This window comes from Epinephelus lanceolatus, chromosome 7, assembly GCF_041903045.1.
Source record: "Epinephelus lanceolatus isolate andai-2023 chromosome 7, ASM4190304v1, whole genome shotgun sequence".
Classification (NCBI taxonomy): Eukaryota; Metazoa; Chordata; class Actinopteri; order Perciformes; family Serranidae; genus Epinephelus; species Epinephelus lanceolatus.
The window spans coordinates 10,518,174-10,539,250 of NC_135740.1; positions in this window are offsets into that span (position 1 = coordinate 10,518,174).

Sequence of the window (21,077 nt, forward strand, 5' to 3'; positions counted from 1 at the left end):
ATCTGTCATTTTGTACCTTAACCTTACCAAACATTAATTGTATATTGGAAAAACAGATTTGTTTTTCAATAGAAAGTTGTAACAATTTTTGAAGACACAGGCAAAAGATGTGCTGCACACAGGGACTTCAGATCACAAAATACTTTCTCGTGTTGTTCTAGAGGGCATGGACAAAAAAAAAATTCATTTGGAGAACTTTTTGGATTATTTGTTTGAGCTTCTATGAAAGACATTTGCTGCAACTGTGTTTCCTTGCAGCATGACTGTAGGGATTTTTAGGTTGTTTGCTGTGTTCTAAGCATTGATGAAACAGCTCAGTTTGTGCTGTGACTTTGGTAAGTCTGTCTTGTTGGTGACAGAGTCATAGTTAATAGTTTCCTGTATTCTGCTGCTGTTTTTTCTCAAACCTTTTGGAAACTCCCCTCTGCCTCTGTGCAGTCCCTGCGCTCGGGTTCATGGATCAGAGTACACACACATACAAAAATACACACAGTCTCCTGATCAAAGCAGAGCCATATGTCCCAAGCCTGATGATGAATATGAGAACTGACAGACGATTAGACAGCTGATTAGCTCTACGCTGAACACTGTGTGTTTTTCTCTGTGTGTGGCTCGTGTGTGTATCTGTGTGTGTGCATGCGTAGGAAGGTGTGCGTACATCCATCTGTGTGCGCTCAGACTAGTCAACAGCTGACAGAGCAATTTCAGTCATTTCAGACAAATACTAAAAATGTTCTGCATTTAACCACTGGCACACAGCCGTTCTCACACCTAGGGACGGTCGATTCCACTTGGCTTTACAGACCTGAAAGGAAATATTTGCATATTGTTGTTTCGTTACAGAATGCAGAGATTACCATAGGAATCCCATAAAACAAGACACCGCAATATAGCAGCATATGACGTGGGTTCATTGTTGGGAAGGAGCACGTTGACAGTGTGATTGTATGGCAGCTATCTTCCGCCTCTGCAATGATCTGTTTGGACAGTTTCTCGCTGCAGTCACAGAAACCTGCCATCGCTTCTGGGTTGTTTTGCAAAGGATTCAGAGCTGCCTCTCAGAATTGCATCAGTCACTGCATATGAGAGACTGTGTATTTCTTTTTTTCCACTATTCATTAAACACTCGATGACAAATGCACTGCGCACAATACCACTGGCAGCATATCACACTATTCATATGCTAACACCTACCATGTTTAGGTGGTTGTTAAAACTGAAAAACATTTTCGACCCTGCAATCTTCTAACAGATTACATTCATAGGCTGAAGAATACATTAGCTCTGTGTGTGTGTGTGTGCAATTAAAAGATTGGTACCACTCTCATGCCTGTGCACTAATCGGGGAACAGCTAGCCTGGCTCTGTTCAAAGTTGAGAAATACACCTACTCAATCCACTCACTCGCAATTCATCAAATACTGATGACTGGTGTGTGACCCTTGATGTCAGAAACCGACGCACTGAGGCAGTGGTATGAGATGGTCTGAGCAACTGCCATAGTATAAAGGGTGAGAAGGTCTACGAAGGGTGGATGGAAGCGGAGGTGGGTGGGTCAAACAAACTCTGAACTTCCACCTGGGAGTCCCTTGCTTAATTTCCATGTCAAACCAAAAGTCAATCAAGTCATTTTAATAACAACGTAGTGTGCTAGTTTGTGTAGCATTCAACACTAGTGACGTGCCATGTATGTCATGTGACGTTACATTACATTAGTGACAAACGTACTTATTTCAAGCCAAAACATGATGTCTTTTTCCTAACTCTAGCCATGTACTTTTGTTGCCTAAACCTAAGGAATGAAACCAAAGAAACCAAAGAAAAGGAAGTCTTTTACCTATGTTTTAAGTTCATTTTGAAAAGAGTATGCATTTAACAAGTGTAAATTGGACAAATCCTGTGTAAAAAGTATATTTTTGAAAAGACACAATGCATGTAATAACTGTAAATTGAGCGTCCTAAACTGATGCAGAAGGCCACCATAGTTTGATGTATAGAACCACTGACCATACGCTGGTATTTGACGAGTGGGGAGTGAAAACGTGTTGACCTACAAGCACCTATAATGAGCAATAATTGATGTCTTAATTCCACATACACAAATGTAAAAATGACATTTTGGGGTTTCACAGAGAGCTAAATGCTGGAACAAATTCTCGAAGGGAAAGTTGATCCATCTGCGGAGCATCTCTTGGCAGACCTGCTCTAGAAGTCTTCACACCATCTCTTTGCAAAGGTTCATGTGTGTCCTGATAAATGCTATTTGGCTATTTTCACCCTTCCTTACAAGATGTAACTATGGATCTCGCTGTGACTGGCTAAGACTTGTTACATCGACACATTGTGATTGGAAGCGTTTAGGATGAAGGTAGGGATGTCATGGTTAGGGTTAGTAATAGCCAATCTCAAATATTCTCTGAGGTTATAGTAGTAATTTTATAAGAATAACTCACAAATGTATTGCCAAAAAACAGGTGCTGTAGTATAAAACCCAACCCAGTCCATGGAGAGAATAATACTTAGGGATGAATGGGTCAAGAAAAGGACTTTCACACAGGAGAGTGTTGTTCAGTTCACCTGTGAGTCAACCTTGGCTTATTATTTTTAGATTTAATTGACTTACTATTTTCAGTTTTAAGACTGTATAAAGCTGCTGAATGCACACTGTGTACATACACTTTAGCAGAATAGATCCGTTCATGTTAATGGTATATTTCAGTGTTGCCAGGACGCCCAGGAATACACACCCATGTATAAATAACCACACTGGCTATTTATAGCCCAGGTGTAATTATCATTGTTGGCTCCAGACATCTGGGTGAAAATCACATCTGCATCTTTTTGCATCTAAGTAGCAACCAATGACAAGCATTTGCAATCCCTATTGTTTCAGAGCCCTGACTGGTTTTGCTGAGTATTGGATTTGTAGAGTAAAGAAGTTGCTTTGTCACCCAAATGTAACTGGCTCCACTAGGACCATTCAGAATTATATGGCTCCCCTTTTTCAATGGCTACTGTCAAGGTACCCTTGAGCAAAGCACTTAGCCACCAATCGTTAACAGCGAAGTACTGCTCTGCAGGTAGCAATAAGAGCTGTTCTGAGCAGCTCCCGGGTGTGAATATGTGGACCTCCACGACGTGTGCTGCTGGAAAAGAACACAGTGTTCAGTCAGCCTGCATAAAATCACCTATGGACAGCTTTAGAGACACAATGTATTTCCATGCATTTGAAATGTATGCCTATAAAATGGGGTTTGGGCTGCTAATGATCTGGAGTGTTCTGAACATGGTGACAGATTCACTCCTATGTATAGCCAAGTTTGGGGACACTAGGCTGACTTGTTTATGAAGTTTCCTGCAAAACATGTCGCTGTGATGAAAACCTGCTGCCATTCACAATGTGGAAATTAGAATATCTTGTGCAATTTAGAAGACGACAACTGCTTTATCAATCAGAATTCACATTACTGCTTTACATAATGGAATTTGCAGGATTACTTTCAGAGAAGCAAAAACTAAAACACCTTTTTGATGCAGTCTCAGCCTGTTTGCTAAGCACGTCATTAGTGTTTAAAGACGTAAGATTGGCCCATGAGGGGATGATGCTGGAATTTTTGTAATTGCTTGAGATAACTTTGACTCACTCCAGGTCTACTTTATAGTTCCTACTGTACCTATTAAAGCTTTGAATCACATTGACATTTAAGCCCGGAAGCTCCTAATTCTTACCACCACCAGACTCAGTTATAATTATGCTACTATTATTATTCTGCACATTTAACACTCATTACACTTTCTCTTTTTGTTCGCTTTACTACTTCTTTTATAAGTCTTGGCAAGTCTTTTTCACTTTTCTCACACATTGCATGACAATAGATACGATGGCCTGTGTGAACGAAACAAAACACACACATTATCCCATCACCCTTATTCAGAAATAACAAGGGTGTCGTGACACAGCTATGTATACACTCATTTTTCACTCTCTAAAGGATGGGAAAGCTGTTGTTTATTAGACTTGGCAGAAATATTTACATCAGCACTCTGTAACAAACCATTTCCTCTTCCTATTACTCTATTTCATCTTGTAGAATAATGATTTCTCTCCTGTAAAATAAATGTTATTCTGTCCTTAAGAGGACTTGTCAGCATGTAATATGTGCATTAACACGCTCTTGCACCTGTCACTGTATTACTTAGTGTTTCTCAGTGGAAAGACACACAAACACACACACAAACAAACAGAGAGTGAATAAATACATCTTTAGTATCCCTCTCACTTATACTTCCTATTGCTTGTAACCGTTTCTCTTGTAGATGTGCTTTTGCACTTGGCTTGGGCACTGCATGATCCTGGCATGCACTAGCGGGCATGTCACTCCACATACACACATACCGTCTCTCACCCTGTTTTCCGCTCTCTCTCTCCAGTGTGCGCCCTGCATGTTCCTGGCATGCACAGGCGGAGGCGTCACTTCTGATTTGCTTAAGGAGCATGATCTTGTGTGCGCACATGTGCTGCTTTTTTATGCATGCATGTGCATTTGTGCATGCATTTGTCTCTGTGTCTTTGTGTTAGGTATTTGAGGCATTTAGGGATCCTGTGGGAACACTGTGTGTGTGTGTGTGTGTGTGTGTGTGTGTGTGTGTGTGTGTGTGTGTGGTTTGGATGGCCCAGTTTGTGCTTCTGGCCAAAACATGTGTATGAGAACATTGGGACATATGTTTGGCTCTAGCACAGCAGAAGACATTGTAAAGCATTGTATTTCATATTTAATAAAAGAGAATAGGCAAAATAAGCAGTGTACTCCTCTAAACTGGTGTCTAGTACACAATCTACTGTATATGCAGTATCTACTTACACAAGTCCTTTTTAGTCTTGTTTCTAACAGACTCTTTCATGCTGATTCTGATTCTAGTAATGTATAAAAAGCAAATAATTACATTATTTTAAAATTACATTTCAGTTGAGAACATGAAGTCAGTTGACCCCTGCTAAGTCCTGCTGCTCACACCTAGACTGACCATTCATAGTGTAGCATCAGCCAGCTTGTTACCCAGAGAGACTGGAAGGAGAAATATGTTTCTTGCCTGTTCCAAACCCAAAATAAAACCAAGAAGTGTAGGGTTAGTTTGCCAGCTAGGTAGCTAGCTACTGAAGGTATGGCCCACTGATACACATGCTGCTTCTCAGCCAACATTAGTGTGTGAGGCCCATGTGGTAAATGAGCTGAAAATGGGCCCTATATAGGATTGTCCAGGAGTTCTATAATGGCCCCAAGACAATTGCCCACATGGGTGGTTTTACCTAAGTGGACCCAAGATAAGATGCCCATTTTGGGCCCAAACCCACTTGGTACCCAGGTAGCCATAGCATAACCGGTGAAGGGCCCACTTGGGTAAACCCACCCATGTGGGCAGTTGGCATGGGGCACCCATGGGCAATACCATATAGGGCCCATTTTTCATCTCATTTACCAACCACATGGGGCCGACACACAATGTTGAATGTGTTTTGCTTTCTAATGATTATGTGTCATGGCAGTGTGTGCAGATAAATGGTGTTTGGCTTCCCTTGGAGCTTGCTGCCCCCCAAGAAGGAGCTAAAGACAGGCCATCTCTACACACTGAAAGACGGCTGGATGAAGATCTGAAAAATTTCCCTCTAATGTCATTGTTTTCTGAAGGGATTAATGTGGTGGTTCACTTTTACACTGTGAACTGAAGGTTAGGCTGTTCTTATCTTTATCTCTTTAACTTGTTTTTGCTGCTGAGTGAGTTTGACATCATGGATATATCTTTCAAACACATATCATAGGCTCCTCTGTCTGCTTTTCTCTGAAATGAATTTTCATTTTTGCCACTGCAAATCACTGTAAAGGTGCAGTTAGTGACAGTGTGGGTTCCATTCTAGCTCCAACAGCTTGATGGACCATCAGCAGCTATCAACAACTGGGTGGGGCTTAGAGACAGTTTAACTAGCATGAAAGAATGCAGGATACTCTGTACTTGAAGTGTGTTTAAAACTGTGCATTTAAATGAGGTCTTGACACACACTTTTTGCTCAGTTAGTGGCATAGCTCTAGAGATGGGGGTAGGTTGGTCAATCCATCAGTTTGGTCCAGGCTGAAATATCATCAGCTTCTATTGGATGGATTGCAATGAACATAGTTCCCAGAGGATTAATCCTAATATCCAAAACACAGAAGTATCAAATGCTATAGTGTTGCCAGCGTCAGTAGGTCTGTCTCCTACCTGCACTCAGAGCATGCTCACTATTACAACATGCATACGTGGCAGAGTGGCAGGTATTATTTGCTTCGTACAATATCTTGCCAACAGCGCCAAATGTGGCGAGGCAAGTGCCCAGAATTTATGACTGCTAGTTATTTTATAGTATCATTGTATTATGTAGAATTAAAGGGCCAGTGTGTAATATTTGGCATGGTTTATTGTCAAATCTGAATCTGAATCTGAATATTAATATGTTTATATAAGTGTATAATCGCTATAAAATAAAATTCGTTTGGTTTTCGAAGCCTTATAATTATGCTTTTATATATATATATATATATAGCAAGGGCCTTGCTTTAGAGAGGTCGCCATCTTGCGCCGCCATGTATGTAAGGCAGCCCGAGCGCCCGATAAACCAACGAGGACAGCGGAAGGAAGGAAGAAGGAGGAGGAAACAGCAGAGAGTGTTAGTAGTTCGTCGATGGAGAGTAGTGAAAAGTTTTTTTAGTTATAAAGTTTGCGAATGGACCACACTTACCACGCAACAGGAGAGAATGAACCCGAACCGTCATCTGCGAGGAAAAGAAGATGCAACTTCACTCCTTGTGATGCACTCTCTGCAGCGCTTTTCTTCCTGATGATATATCTCCCCAACGATGGTAGCACTGAATCCCATTCTGTGCAGCAAAATGGGAGCGGAGGATTCAACCTCTCGTCTCACCCGCTCAGTGTACTCCGGCTCTCATCTGTGTACTCCGGCTCAAACAGGTATGGCTCTGGGTCTGTGTCCGCTACAAGAAACTCTTCAAAATCGCGTTCAAAGTCGTCCATTGCAGCTACTATAGTCCGGAGATATTGCTAGGCTAAATAAACAGCTGAGCTCTTTTTACAGGCTACGCTGTCAGTCAGTGTGCGGGCTGGAGATTGGTGGAGCAGAGGGGGGAGGGGGTGCCCACTTAGAATGGTAAACGAGTATGTGTGTATGAAGTGTGTCTGTTATGCTAGAAGAGTCAGAGTCTTTTACCCCCTGCAGTGTTACCGGAGATTTTGGATTGCTCAAATAAACAGGCCTTTTTCCCGAACGCTCCTCTGGTCTCCTGCTCGTGAGGGATTCATTACAATATCGTAACATGGTTTAGATTTCTAAATAAACATTCACCTCATCGCTAGATAGACCTACTCCTGAAAAAGTCGTGCGCAAGGCTTTTTGTCCCTACGAGGCCACCGTCATTTACCCGACGGGAGGGGTGAGCGAGTGAGCCCTGCAATCTAGAATTTGACCACTGATGTCACTGTTTTCAACCCATTTTACACACTGGCCCTTTAAGTATACTCAACAATGCCACCTAGGGAAGTTTCACATGTGGGTAATGACCGGACCACTTAACCACTTCAAGACTTAACAACGTCACACAGGTTTGAGATCACTCAGCCAGAGACGTCATTCTGAAATGCAAATACATTTTATTACAATTTGTTCTCTCTTTTTTTAATGACAGGCAGGTAATACTCTGGGGTCTCACACACATTCCCGCAGTCAATGAAACAAAGAAAACAAGAAATAATCAACAATATAAACATGAGCAACTACCAACAACAGCCGTACTACTACTATTAATAATAATGATGATAATGCACCAAGAAGACAAAAGACATAATCGTGCAAATAAATAAATCAAGCAAATAGACAAACTAACAAACTGGGAAGAAGACTCAACACAACCAAATGGCAACACAGGGAAAGAAAAAGACACAAAACACACACTGATCATATAACCACTGGGAAACCAGTTAACACTCCTGTTGTCCTTCACCACTCTGCTGAATCAAGCGTGGACAAAGCTGCAGGGCCAAACCAGTTGTTTTGTAAAACCTCTTCAAGACAGAACACATGGAGGCATACAGACATGTATAGATAAAAACCTCATAGAGACAAAGCCTCACTGAAACAAAGCAGCACTCTCACCAGGGGAGTGGAGGCCAGGGCTATAAAACAGGCCACCACAGGCTGGCATAAACGTGCGAGAGATCTGAGACACAGCTTCCCAGACAACAGGCAGATGAGAGCCACCAGACCATGGCTCGCTCACTCCATAGACAGCAAAACTGAGTTAAGTGAAAGCTAGAAGCGGACAACATCACTCAGATCTGTCTGCCAGAAGACAATCCAGCCCGGCTTCCAATTGCTGGAAACCCCAACTGCCAAGAGACGTGGTGTCAGCCACACCAATCTGTGAACCATGCCACCAACACAGAAATCAGGTAGACAAATGCACTCCCAAACAACAATCACTCTGCTAGATATAGTGCTCAGTGGCGTTGTCCCCTGTAATCAGGCTACAGGTTTGTCATGGAATGCAGCCCAGTGCTAATTAACAGGTGGATAAACCCACTCTGCTACACATACATTAGCTGGCAAATGTCACACATGACACACATGGCTCCCCCGCCCACGTAACACAGAGGTTCCAAGGTGCCCTCTTACTGGAGATAGTTATTGACTCTGTCTCATTATGTGCACTTGATCTGTACATGAATGCTAAGGGTCTTGACATGCATGCTTGTGCATTAAGCTTACCTGTGTGAGAGGGTCTCATTTCTCTAATGAGCCAAAGCACATATAAGTTGATGCTTCCTTTCACCCCAAAATCAGTGTGAGATTCCAAGTATTGAAGATATCGGCTGTAGAGATGTCTGCCTTCTCTCCAATATAATGGAACTAGGTGGCACTCAGCTTGTGGTGCTCAAAGCAACAAAATAAACATTTGTAAACTCAACAGCAATGTCGTTGCTGTTGAGAAATTTTCTTGGTCTCTCAAGGAACACTCACTCAAAAGACTGACAACTCTAACCTTAACCATCTTTAATCCAAACCTAAACAGAACTGCTGGAGTTGCCTGACCTTGTAGCAGTGTGGAGCCCAGCAGAAGGCTGTGGAGTCATTGAGTTACATGGGGCAAACCATGTACTCCAGGACAGAGGAACAGAACATAAATGAGATCAGTTTAGGTATGATGCCACAATATACATTTACTAGCAGGCTTACATTGAATTAGTAATGAAGTATTAGTATTTTGTGGGCAAAAACACAGCATGTGACATTTTGTTCACCAATCAATTAATCAATGATTTACTTGTTACATGGAATTGTACAAGGCACAACATCCATGAAATTTAATCTCATCAGCTCCTTCACCTTGTGCACTGTAATTTAGTTTTTTTTGTGTGTCTTTTAACATTGGTGACTGCTGCTTTATAATTGTACATGTTTCCAGATGGTTGCCACATGGCTTCTGGTTGTGGAATGGTTTAACTATAATTTTGGGTAGAGTTGCTTGTGTTGTTTTACATTAATTCAAATAAATTAAATTAAATCCACCACAGTCTCAGTAAATTCATTGATGTCATCAGTAACATTGATGGTGGTGTCCTAGAATGTACTCCTGACTCCATCTGGCTCCATCTTCCGTCCAAACATCCTGACCCAAACAAGATGGCTGCATGGACACTCCTCCTAAATATGGGCAACGCTGCTTTGTAGCCACCTCAGCATGGGGTATAGCCGTCAACTAGAGCAGAACTGGGTCAGCACCTCATAATCCCACTGTTACAATAGTCCTTATTCACTGTAACACACATGCCTCCCCTCCTTCTCTTGCCAGATTCCTTCGTTATGTCTGTGACAGGATTTTGGACCCAAAAGCAACACCAGGGACAGGTGGAACAGTTTATACTGAGCTTTAAGTAGCAGCAATGCGGTGTGGAATCGGCCACCTACACACAAAGGTGGAATGTGCAGTCACACAGTGAAGCAATCCACAGGTAACTGAACGGGTAAACTCACATTGGAAAACTGGGTGATGGTCTATCCAGACAGCAGCAGGAAACAGGTGAACAGGAACCAGGAAGGCAGAAGCAGAGCTCGTAATCAAGAACAGAAGGCAGAGTGGTTTACCGGGGAGCAGACGAAGCAGGAGAGTCAGGAACGTGCAGGGTCAGTAACGAGGAAGCAGTCCTGAAACAAACACTGGAATGTCTTGCATGGAAGCGAAGAACAATCTGGCAAGGAGTGTCTGTGAAGCGAGCATTTTTATAGTGACAGGAGGTAATGATCCACAGGTGAGAGGTGTTATCCGGATGAGGTGGAAGCGGGAAATGTGTGGACAGGCTATAGGCTGGCAGATAGGTGTGGTGATGAGGTGGGGTGAGTGGAAAATTACTGAATGGGCTGAGGAGAGGGCATGCATGGCGGATGAAAAGTGCCCAGTGTGACATGTCAGATCAGCATATAGAAAAAAACCCTCCTGGTTAAATGGCGCTGTCCAGGATTTAGCCAAGTTTCAGTGGATCAAAAGATAGTATAGTTCCTGATATCCCGTTGGAAACTGATGCGGCCATCCAGTTTATTATCCAATGCGTCTACAATGGCTAGGAAAACCATAAGCTCAGATATGGGTAAAGTTGACTACTAAGGTACTATGTATATAATTTACTGTTCACTACAAAACAAGCAATCCCAGGATTCTGTGTTAAAAAAAAGAGTCATTTATAAGGTGCTGTATTTATTTTTGACTATTTGCTTTTAATAGGTCTCACTTAGTTTTTACATGCCTATTTGTACATTATGTGTGCTTAAAATAATATTTACAATACAGAAGCACCATGAGAAGTTGCATCACATTACAACAAGGTGGGGCCCCAAACCAAATCCTGCTTCGGACCCCCAAAAGTCTAGGGCCAGCCCTGATGTTTACTGAAGTTTATTTTTGAAAACCTTGGGTGACTCGCAGTGCCATGTACTATATTGGCAACAGACCACACTTCTGATCCTTGAATTTGGTCAAAAATGAAACAGGTGAAACCAACAGATGTTAATTTATTGTAAAATGTTTGACTGCATTACAAGATTTAGTGAGGGGTCACACTTTATGTGTGAGCCGCAGTGTTGCCACAATAATTCAACACTTTTTCTAGCCCATGTGTGTTTAGCTAATGCTTATTGTTTTAAGCACACAGTGATGTCTCATGCGGTGCACAGGACAGATAGTATAAGACTGTTTTAATAGAGGTATGAGTGTGATGTCTCTCATCTCACTCACGCTTCATTGTTTGCCTCATCAGTGTCAAACTGTTTGGTGTCAGCGTCAAATGACTTAAGAGGAGAATGGATCATGTTTTATGGTTCTTATTACCATGTGAGGCTCTAACAGCTCCGAATATGGTGACTGCAGCAAACTTACTAAATTGCAAGGCTTTCATGTTAAGCCGAGGTTGACAATAACAAAATCTGTCCCACTGTTATCCAAATCTGGTACCTGACTTTTAATCCCCAAATAACCTCCGGATATCTTTTCAGAACAGCCTCCAAAGCAGTTAGATTTTTTTTTCTTCTACTATGATGTAATGTCATTTTGTGAAATTTTTGTGCTCATTTGCGTGGATGTTGAACTTGGCCGTCTCCTGCACAGTACCATCTGTCAAATGCTCGCTGGTATACCTTTGCAGTGATTTGCAGTGGCAGAAATTTCTTTATGCTGTCAGAGGGGCTCTGCACAGTTACCTATTGCTTTTTGAACTGTACGGCTGGTGGATTTCCAAGTCATTTTCTCACTTTTGCCTCTTTGAATGACTGTCAGGTCAAACAACAATTCATCTGGCCCATTGCTTTCTGGAGGGACACCAAACTGCTAATGTGACTGGCTGTGCCCCAAAGGCGCTGAAGGGCATGTGGCCAATCACTGACCTTTTAGTTAATATGGATCCACCCACATTTGGCTACTTGCACTTATATTGCATGCACACACAGACACAGGCTCACACGGAATAACTCCCTCTCTGTTACTACCATCACATACACATGCACACACACACTTGGCTGGCTCCCTGAGATCTATTTAACACATTCTAAGTGGGCCAGACTTGGCACAGTTTAAGGGAGAATAGATAGAGACTGGAGGAGAGGAGCTGGAGCCAAAATGACCCCTGGATGCACAGAACATCTGGGGTACAGCTCACTGATTAGCCACACTAACAGTGCTAATGACTGTGAACATTAGGAAGTGATCAGGGTGTGTTCTCTGTAAAAAAAAGCTGAATGTCTATGACGGCTGATGCAGGAGAGAGTGACTGGCACAAACACTGTTATTAACATTACGATGTAATTCTAAAGCTGCTGTTACCATAGGTTGTTTTATTGTACATTCAATCACTAAGCATTAAAAACATTTGAAGGTGCTTATGATAGGAGTGCAAAATAGGATTTGCAAAAAAGGGCATCATGTTGTACCCGTACCACCAGAGAGGAAATATAAAAGTAAGAGGAACCATTATATTACATTATTTAGCTACTGCAGCTACTAATGACACTCATGCCTAACAGAATGTAACTTTTTCTCTTTCAGACTCTGTGTGTCAGTGAGCAGGTCCACTTTAACCTGTTAATTAACATTAACTGGCTCACAACAGGTGCGGGTGGCAGGACATAACCAAGGGCCCATTTACACTTTAATTGCACTTAAATCTTAACTGGACTGGCTACAGTACTAAGTATACAATTTACTCCAGTCCAATACAACAAACCTGCTACAAATCCTTCATTTAAAAAGATTATAATGTTCACTTTTTGTTGGGGTCATACTGTTGTTGTATTGGACTGCATTATATAAAAAAAACAAAGGCAAGACAAGGCAAGGGAAATTTATTTATAAAACACATTTCATACCAAAAGCAACCCAAAGTGCTTTACAGATTACACAGGTTAAAGCACAAGAAACAAATCATAAAAACAAGCAATCAAAAGCACATAGAATAGAAACAAAGGAAAACTGCAAAAGCACTCACAGTAAGACAATTTAAAAAAACAATAGGACAAAGCACATAAAATGAAAAACAATAAAACCCACAAATAAAAAAATGATTTAAAAGAGAATGAATTGAAAGCAATGGTGAAATGATAGGTCTTGAGTTTTAAAGCGGTCAACATTGTCTTAAGTCATAGCTCTTCCGTTAATTTGTTCAAAGTTTGAGCAGCATAGAAGCTAAAAGCAGCTCCGCTGGGCTTAGTTTTTACTGTGGGAATAACCAGTCAACATATTCTCATAAAACAGTTCATATTATATCCTACAAAAAACACATGTACATATGATATCTTACGAATTAGTGCCCCACAAATGTTGTTACGTCCTCAGTGCAGAGTTATGTAATTAATGTAAAGTTATGGAGGTTGGGTTGAGGCAAGTAAAGTCACTGAGGGTAGGCTTATGAAATGAAACATGGTGAGGACCTTCCTTAAAACCAATTTACTCAAAGTTCATACAGTTCCCAACACATGAATCCAGGGGAAAGTCCTGGGGACCCATCCACCACCCCATCTTGCCTCCTTTCAAGACTGTTCAGGTCCACTTCCATGTTTACTCCCTTCAGTGCATTGGTCATGTGATCACAGCCTTTCAATATACATGGGATGTATATGAATTTGGGTGCATTACTTTTCATAGGAAAACAGACCAACAGTTTGTGAGAACGGCCTGAACCAGTAATCTGTAACCAACAGCCCTGAGAGGTCTGCGAGGGTCATAATGGGTCAGGAGATCTGACAAGTATCTTGGACCTAAACAGTTCAGTGATTTATGGACAAGCAATAGAATTTTAAAGCTGATTCTGTAAGAAACTGGTAGCAAATGTAGTGATCTGAGAAACAAGGACAGGAAAAGTAGGAGTGCCAGTGGTCGTGGGGTCGTTGGGGGCAGGGGTAAGTATGTGTGTGTTCCAAGCTTAAGTTGCTCTTTGATATGGGCAAACACATTAGCTATCATTTAAAAAGGATAAGATTCTCTTGGTATAATTTTGGTGTATCTTGTCAAACCTGACACAGAATCCACCAAAACTAAAGTTGTGTGGATTTCACACTCTGGTACTTACTCATCTTAAAAGGTCTGCCCTGTGCAGTAGCATTAGAAACTTGAGAAAGTCTTTAAGATCAGAGAATTTTGCAAAACTCTCCACAATCACCCACCAATGGGTGAACTTTTGAACTCCACTTTAAAAATATTCACTGCTACGGTCATCTTAGTAGGTCTTTACGCCTTTCAATTTAACGTGCTGAAACCTGCAGACGCCCCGCAATAGATTTAAGTTCAAAAGTTGAGAACAGCATCATATTGGGTTGCTGTATTTCACATAATAGACAGTCGACCTTCTGCCCACGCAGTGAAACACAGGAGAGGAAAGGAGGGGTATGCAGGAGACACAGAGGCTCAGGAGGCAGAGGTGGCAACATAAGTTCACATCACATTTCATGGGGGGAGGGGCATAAGATGGGTGATATCCTCTGTTTTGAATAGCACAGCAGGGGTCAGAGCACCCCATTTTGAGTACTGATGTGTCTCCCCTACAGATATGGAGAAAGAGAGAGAGAGAGAAAAAGGAAAACAGAGCAAATGAAAGATATGGAGTGGACGGGAAAGGTAGAGGGTGAGAGAGAAATTGAGAGGGTACAGTGGGAGAGAGCTGGACAGAGGGCACAGACTGAGAGAGCGATAATAGAGAGGGGGACAGAGTGACGAGAGAGGAGATAGGCAGGGTACAGTGACAGAGAAGTAGGAAGGGCAAGTACAGTGTGCACCACAAAAGGTTGCGTGGGGACAGATGGCTTTAGGAAGAGGCAGTCTTTGCAAACTTTCCAACTGGTTTCCCCCCCTGCAGAAGATGTGCTGCGTAATGCTGGTTTGTCCTCTCACTGTTTGGTTTTACATCAGAGCCCAGGGACAAAAGGAGAGCATGCTTTATGGTGTTCCTGCTGTCAAATCTGTCAGTAAGTATTCAGTAGTAAGTCAGTCCCTTTGTTACTTGGATTTTGGTCAGATAGTCTTAAAGTTGGTTAGACAGCATTTGATTTAGTTAGGCAACTGGTCAGTTGGGGAACAGTCATATTAAAAACAACTACTGGACATGAATAATGACTCTAATTATAAACTCTAAACCCAAGGTTTAAACTTTTGACCCATTTGGCCTGCCTGAGAGACAAGACTTGACTTTGTAGCCTAAAGCTAATTACCTCAGACAAGAGTGTAGGCTTATTTTAAACACTGGGAGACACATGAATCGGTGGGTTAGTGGGTCCTCTGCCAGAAAAGTTTAAGAGTTAAACATTTAATGTCCTGCATTCTGGTGAATTTCTATGCACCACTTTATACCAGTTTGCTTCAATGTATGGTATAAATGTCTAATTTTGTCAAAATAAAAGTTCTCTGCTACTTTCATGTATTTCAATAGGGTAGGACAAATGCTCATTTTCTAAATATTAAGGAGGGAGTGTGTCCCCTGTGTCCCCCTTGAAATCTACACCTATGACTTGAGGCACCATTCCATCCATAGGAACACAATACTGGCTTATCATGTGTTGACACGTTCTCCTTTAATTTCACATTGTTCTGTGGACAATAATGTGAGACAGAACATCTGTTGGTTGACTAGAGTGCGCAATTGGTGATTAGACTGTTAGGCCTCTTCCACTACAGCAAGTTAATGACCTGTGCATTGTAGAAAATAGCACACTGCTTTTGGTTCCACTCTCTACCTGCTTTGGGGGCGAGTTCCTGAACCTACATTCGGCATTGCTCAGGAGGTGGGACTAAATCCAAGGTTCAGTTACTCTTGGGAGAATGGGAGGCTACAGGTGGTGTTCAACCTGGCAAACATGACAATTAATAATGGAGGATGTGTGTTTAGATAAGCTTTGTATGACAACTTTGTATTAATCAGGGCCTCCACTCTGGGGTCTTGAGCAAAGACTGTACAAATACATAATGAATGCAACTACCATGACATCACCCACTGGTTTGTGGACCCCTGTTTTGAAGCCTTGAGTTCGGCATTTCAGCCGACGCCATCATGTATGTTTTGGAGCCAGAAGTGACCATATTTGAGCGAGAGGCTGGCACTGTTGAGGAGTGAGGGGTAGATCTGACTGAGAAGCCAGGGACACTTATGGCAGAGAGCCTGTCACTCAAAATGGCCTGTCCTTAGTTATGTGTAACTTTAAGCCTTAATAAAATGTAAATGGGTGAGTTATCTAAGAAAAAAATACCCCCTGTACAGTTGTCATTTAGGTGGAAATTGGCCACAGCTCAGTGGCCTAGCGGTAGAGTGTCCGCCCTGAGACTGGGAGGTTGTGGGCTCGATCCCCGGCCGGGTCATACCAAAGACTATAAAAATGGGACCCATTGCTTCCCTGCTTGGCACTCAGCACCAGGGGTTGGAATTGGGGGGGGTTACGTCACCACATGATACCCAGCGCAGCACCGCTGCTGCTCACCGCTCCCTCAGGAGATGGGTCAAATGCGGAGAACAAATTTCACACACTCAGGTGTGTCACAATCAGTGGGACTTTAACTTTAACTTTAAAACCCAACTTGCAGGTTGGAGACCATGGTGAATAAATGTGTAGGAAAATGATGTAGAAACTCAATTAAAACAAAAAACAAAAACATATATACACTACAGTGACTTTTGGGGTCGTTTTTGTGAGAGAATTTTGCTTCCGCATCTAAAAACCCACTAACCGGAAGTGACGTAGCGTAAGGGAGTCTGGCCGAGTTCAACTGAGTGTATCATTAATAAACATGGATCCCAGTACTAGTTTTGAGACTGAAGAGGTTGAAAATGTACATTCATATGCATATGACGGCCCACAGGCTTATAATTATGAACTTGCTAGGCATCCAAGAGACCAGGAGCCGATCAGGGTTAGGAGAAAAAACGGCCACAGGAGAGAAATAGAGCTGTGGTGTGAGGAGAACCAGTGGAGAACTGGGCAGGTGTCTTGGTGAGCGACCAGCGTTAGCTAACGACAGCTAACGATGTCTAACACTGTGTTCACATAACAACATTAAGTTTGCCATCACGTATTAGGTTATAACAAAGCTACCAATAGTTCTGCCAGTATTAGATAACTAATGCTACTTACCCATAACAGAAACTAATGCGCAAATATCAGCTTGTATCAGGCGTATCTTGCTATGTGTGTTATACTCCGCATTGCGGTGTATTGACGTCCGCAGGGGAGAGAGGGAAAGAGAGAGAGAGAGAGAGATACGAACATTTCCTGATAATGTTTTGCATGATAGGTGCTTGTGTGGGAACTGCCAGCCCATGTCCTCAGCTGTGGAGAGTATGTGCTGCAGGGAGGTGGATGCCTTCTGGGCTCTGGTGGAGAATCTGACCCTCAGACCAGACATAACATGCCTCACACTGCCCATCAACCCTCACGCTGCCCACTCCTGTCTCAAACACGGAGGCCTCCCTCTCCGTGGAGCCCGCCCCACCCTCGCACATACCCCCAAGGCTTGGGAGACCCGAGGCTTGCGGCCCCGCGCATACCCCCAGGCTCACTGTTAACAACCGAAAAAATACTAACAAAATACTAACTCACAAGTTTACTACTGCTCAGACTCACTACCACCTACTACTGCGCATTGGACAGAGGCAGGGTCAAGGACGCAGAGTCCCTCTCGTGACGTAGTATCAGGCGATGTTGAAAAAAAAAGTTTTTAGAAGAGGAGCTAAAAAGAGCCACTTTTTCCTCTCAATTTGTTCCCTTATGTCGTGTAAACCATAACAAATTCTGAATAAACTTCTCATATGGTAATTTTCAGACAAGGTTATGTATATATTTTTTTTAAAAAAATTAACCTGCAAGTTGCACTTTAATAGAGACCAAACCATTTTTGTACCAGGCTGTTTATTTCTGCTGTAAAGTTGGGCATTTTAACATGGGAGCCTATGGGGATTGACTGGCTTCTGGAGCCAGCCTCAAGTGGTCATTCAGAGAACTGCAGGGTTTTTTTTTTGGCACTTCTGCACTGGCTTCAATTTTCAGCCCAGAAGGTTGCCGCTTGGTCTTGAGACTCTGCTGGCTTTTTTTTTTTTTTTTTTTTTCACCTGTTGGTGGTTGCTTAGTAACTTCATCCTTTACAAAGCCTACTGCAGTGTGTACATGTTAACTCTTCCATATTACACAAACTCAGTGAAAAAGTTGAGGTTTCATAGTGCTGTGCTGGGGCCAGAAACTGAAGAGACAATCCTACACAATCCCAAAACAAAAGCTCAATGTCTTGTTTTGCCTGTGACTCACACAAATCTACGCCGTTTGTGCAGGTGTAGGCGGTAAAATGATGCACCTGGCTGCACATCCATCTCGCCAAGAGTCTGCATCCATTACGCCTTCAGTATTGCCAAAACAAGATCAGTTTACTAGCTAGGTAACAACATTTATTGGTTTGCCGCTTAGACACAAAGAGGCAAGACAGTGCACCTGCGCAAGCTTGGAGAATGATGTATGACTCACAACTCATCTTCCCATTTAAGCAACAACCTTTTTTTTCTTTTTTTTTTTACTTTGAACATAAAATTAAGGTTATAGCAATATATGGTGAACAGTGTGGCTAATCAACATCATCAGGGAATGTCTCAGAAAAATATGAAATATGAAAATGCCCAAATATACTGGAGTGGGACTTTTGTGTCATTTCCTCGTAACATTTGAGTAGTGTCGTAGTGTATTTTCAAAATCACACTATATCACTACAGACTCCAAAAATGATTGTTCTGTATCCAGGCTTCAGTTCTGCGGCAGATTTACCAGCACCACCCCAGGTAGGCTGTCCCAAAAGAAAGAGCTTGTCAGCAGGGTGGGAGCTGATCTGGTTCCACTCTGGTTCACTCTCTGCTCCATTCTGTCGTCCTCCTACCGTACGTTGGGCCTCTGCATTAATTGATGATACTGACATTAACAGGTTGTAAAAGTGAAAGAAAATCAATATCAGTGCCTGTTACTCCAGCGTTGTTTGTCTCTGAACTGTAGTCTGCTTCAACAGTGCATGAAAATAAGGATGCCCCATTGTCACCATTTCAATCACATAAACGTTCTGGTTTGCAAAACACAGTGGAAATACAAAGCCTTAAGGATAGTTAAAGGGTCAGTTTATGGGTTCCTGTCGTGGAAAAGACTATGAGGTTCTCATCCTGTCAGTCATTTAGTCAGCCACCACAAAGTTACACTGTATTATCACTCTTTGACTTAGTGATTTGCTTGAGTATTCAGTAAAATTTCCTAAGCAATGATTGGTCCTGGAATATTCCAAAGAGCCCATCTAGGAACTCAGGAAATCTGCATTTCAAAAACCTGCTTCCAGTTTTGGTTCCTGGGTCATAATTCCTGCCCTCCGCAGCCTCCTTACTCAGGGTCTATGATTAGAAAAACTGGTGTTGGTTCAACTCTGCGACAATTATTGATTTGCACAGACAGATACAATCCATTCTTAAAATGAATAAACCAACACCATTTTGACGGATATTCCCTTAAATGCACAATAAAAAAACATGATTTATGAAAATTAATAAATGCTGAGATATCTCATCAAAACAACCCAACACCAGTTTGATTGATATTCCTTGAGTGTGTGCACTCACAAAAATATGATGATTTAAGAAAATAAATAAAAACTGAGAGATCCTCATACAAACTGCAAACATCACTGGCTTGCTAGAAGCAGCATTGGGACTTGGGACAAGAATTTCCTATGTTATTGATGTTGAAACAAATTTAACGAAAAGAGACCAACAGAAGAACCAACTATTATTTTACTTTTTAATCCTGTATCAGTCTTATTTAGTTCACCCTCTGACTAAACTTAAGTCAAAATCATAGCAACTTCAACTTCCTGTTCTTCCTCAGATGTAGTGAAGGCACACACAGGAATGTGTAAAAGGAACATTTAAAAAAAAAAAAAAAAATCTGATTTAGTTAATGACTTTAATTGATGTGTCTCCTTATTTCCTGAAAGTATTTGGTTGAAAAGAATCACCAGCAAGCAGTCAGTCAAACATCTCCATTAGTATTCAAGAAAGCAGGCAGCCAGATACGCAGTTGGTCACTCAGTGAGCCTGTCAGTTTGTAATCAGCCTCTTCCTGATGCTGATGGGATTTAAGCATCCAGAGTTCAGTCTTATCTTTGGCATCGGCAGCCTCTCCTGTGGGTCCAGTCCTGTACTGTTGCCACACCGACCCCCTCCCCTGCCGCTTAACTGACTTTATCTCATCTCTCTGTGTTGACATCATCAGTCCGTCCTGTCCTCCCTGCTTCTCTCTGACTCCATTTAAAAACCCTCTTCAGCGCTAAAACCCATTACTGCACTATCAAAACACACTGGCATGCAGATACAACCACACACAGGCAGATCAACACACACACTCTGATGCAAGAATGTGTGTGGACACACAACCATGCACAAATGCAGTGATACCTCATATAAAGTAGTCAAGATAAACTTGGTTTCAAACATACAAGTTTTGATATACTTGAAATGAACATGTGGCTCTACATAGTTTGATGACAGTTTTCCCTCTTCCCCCCACCTTCCTCACCTTCCTTCCCTCCATCCCTTTTACTTCCTGTCTCTCTCTTTGCCCTTGTCATCACACAGGCAGTAAGTGTTGTGCATGAGTGTGAGTGTGGGTCCAGATAGGAGGTTATTCCGAGATGCCAGAGTAGCGAAAGATAATGATCTCAGTCAATCTAATAGAGCTGAAGGGTCCCACACACACACACTAAGACACATGCACACAAGCGCACACACACTTTCTCTAAACTACTTTAATCCGTTTAGGGAGCATGCTCTGTATTTGAGGGACAGAGGAGTACAATAGGATAGGATTTAGGAAATACCCTTATCTCATTGTGTGTGTCCTTGTGTCTTTACAGTAACCCTGTCTCTGTTCTGACTTGCCTGTCTTGCATGGTTGATTTCATCAAACCTGATAGCCCACATAGATCAACAGATCTT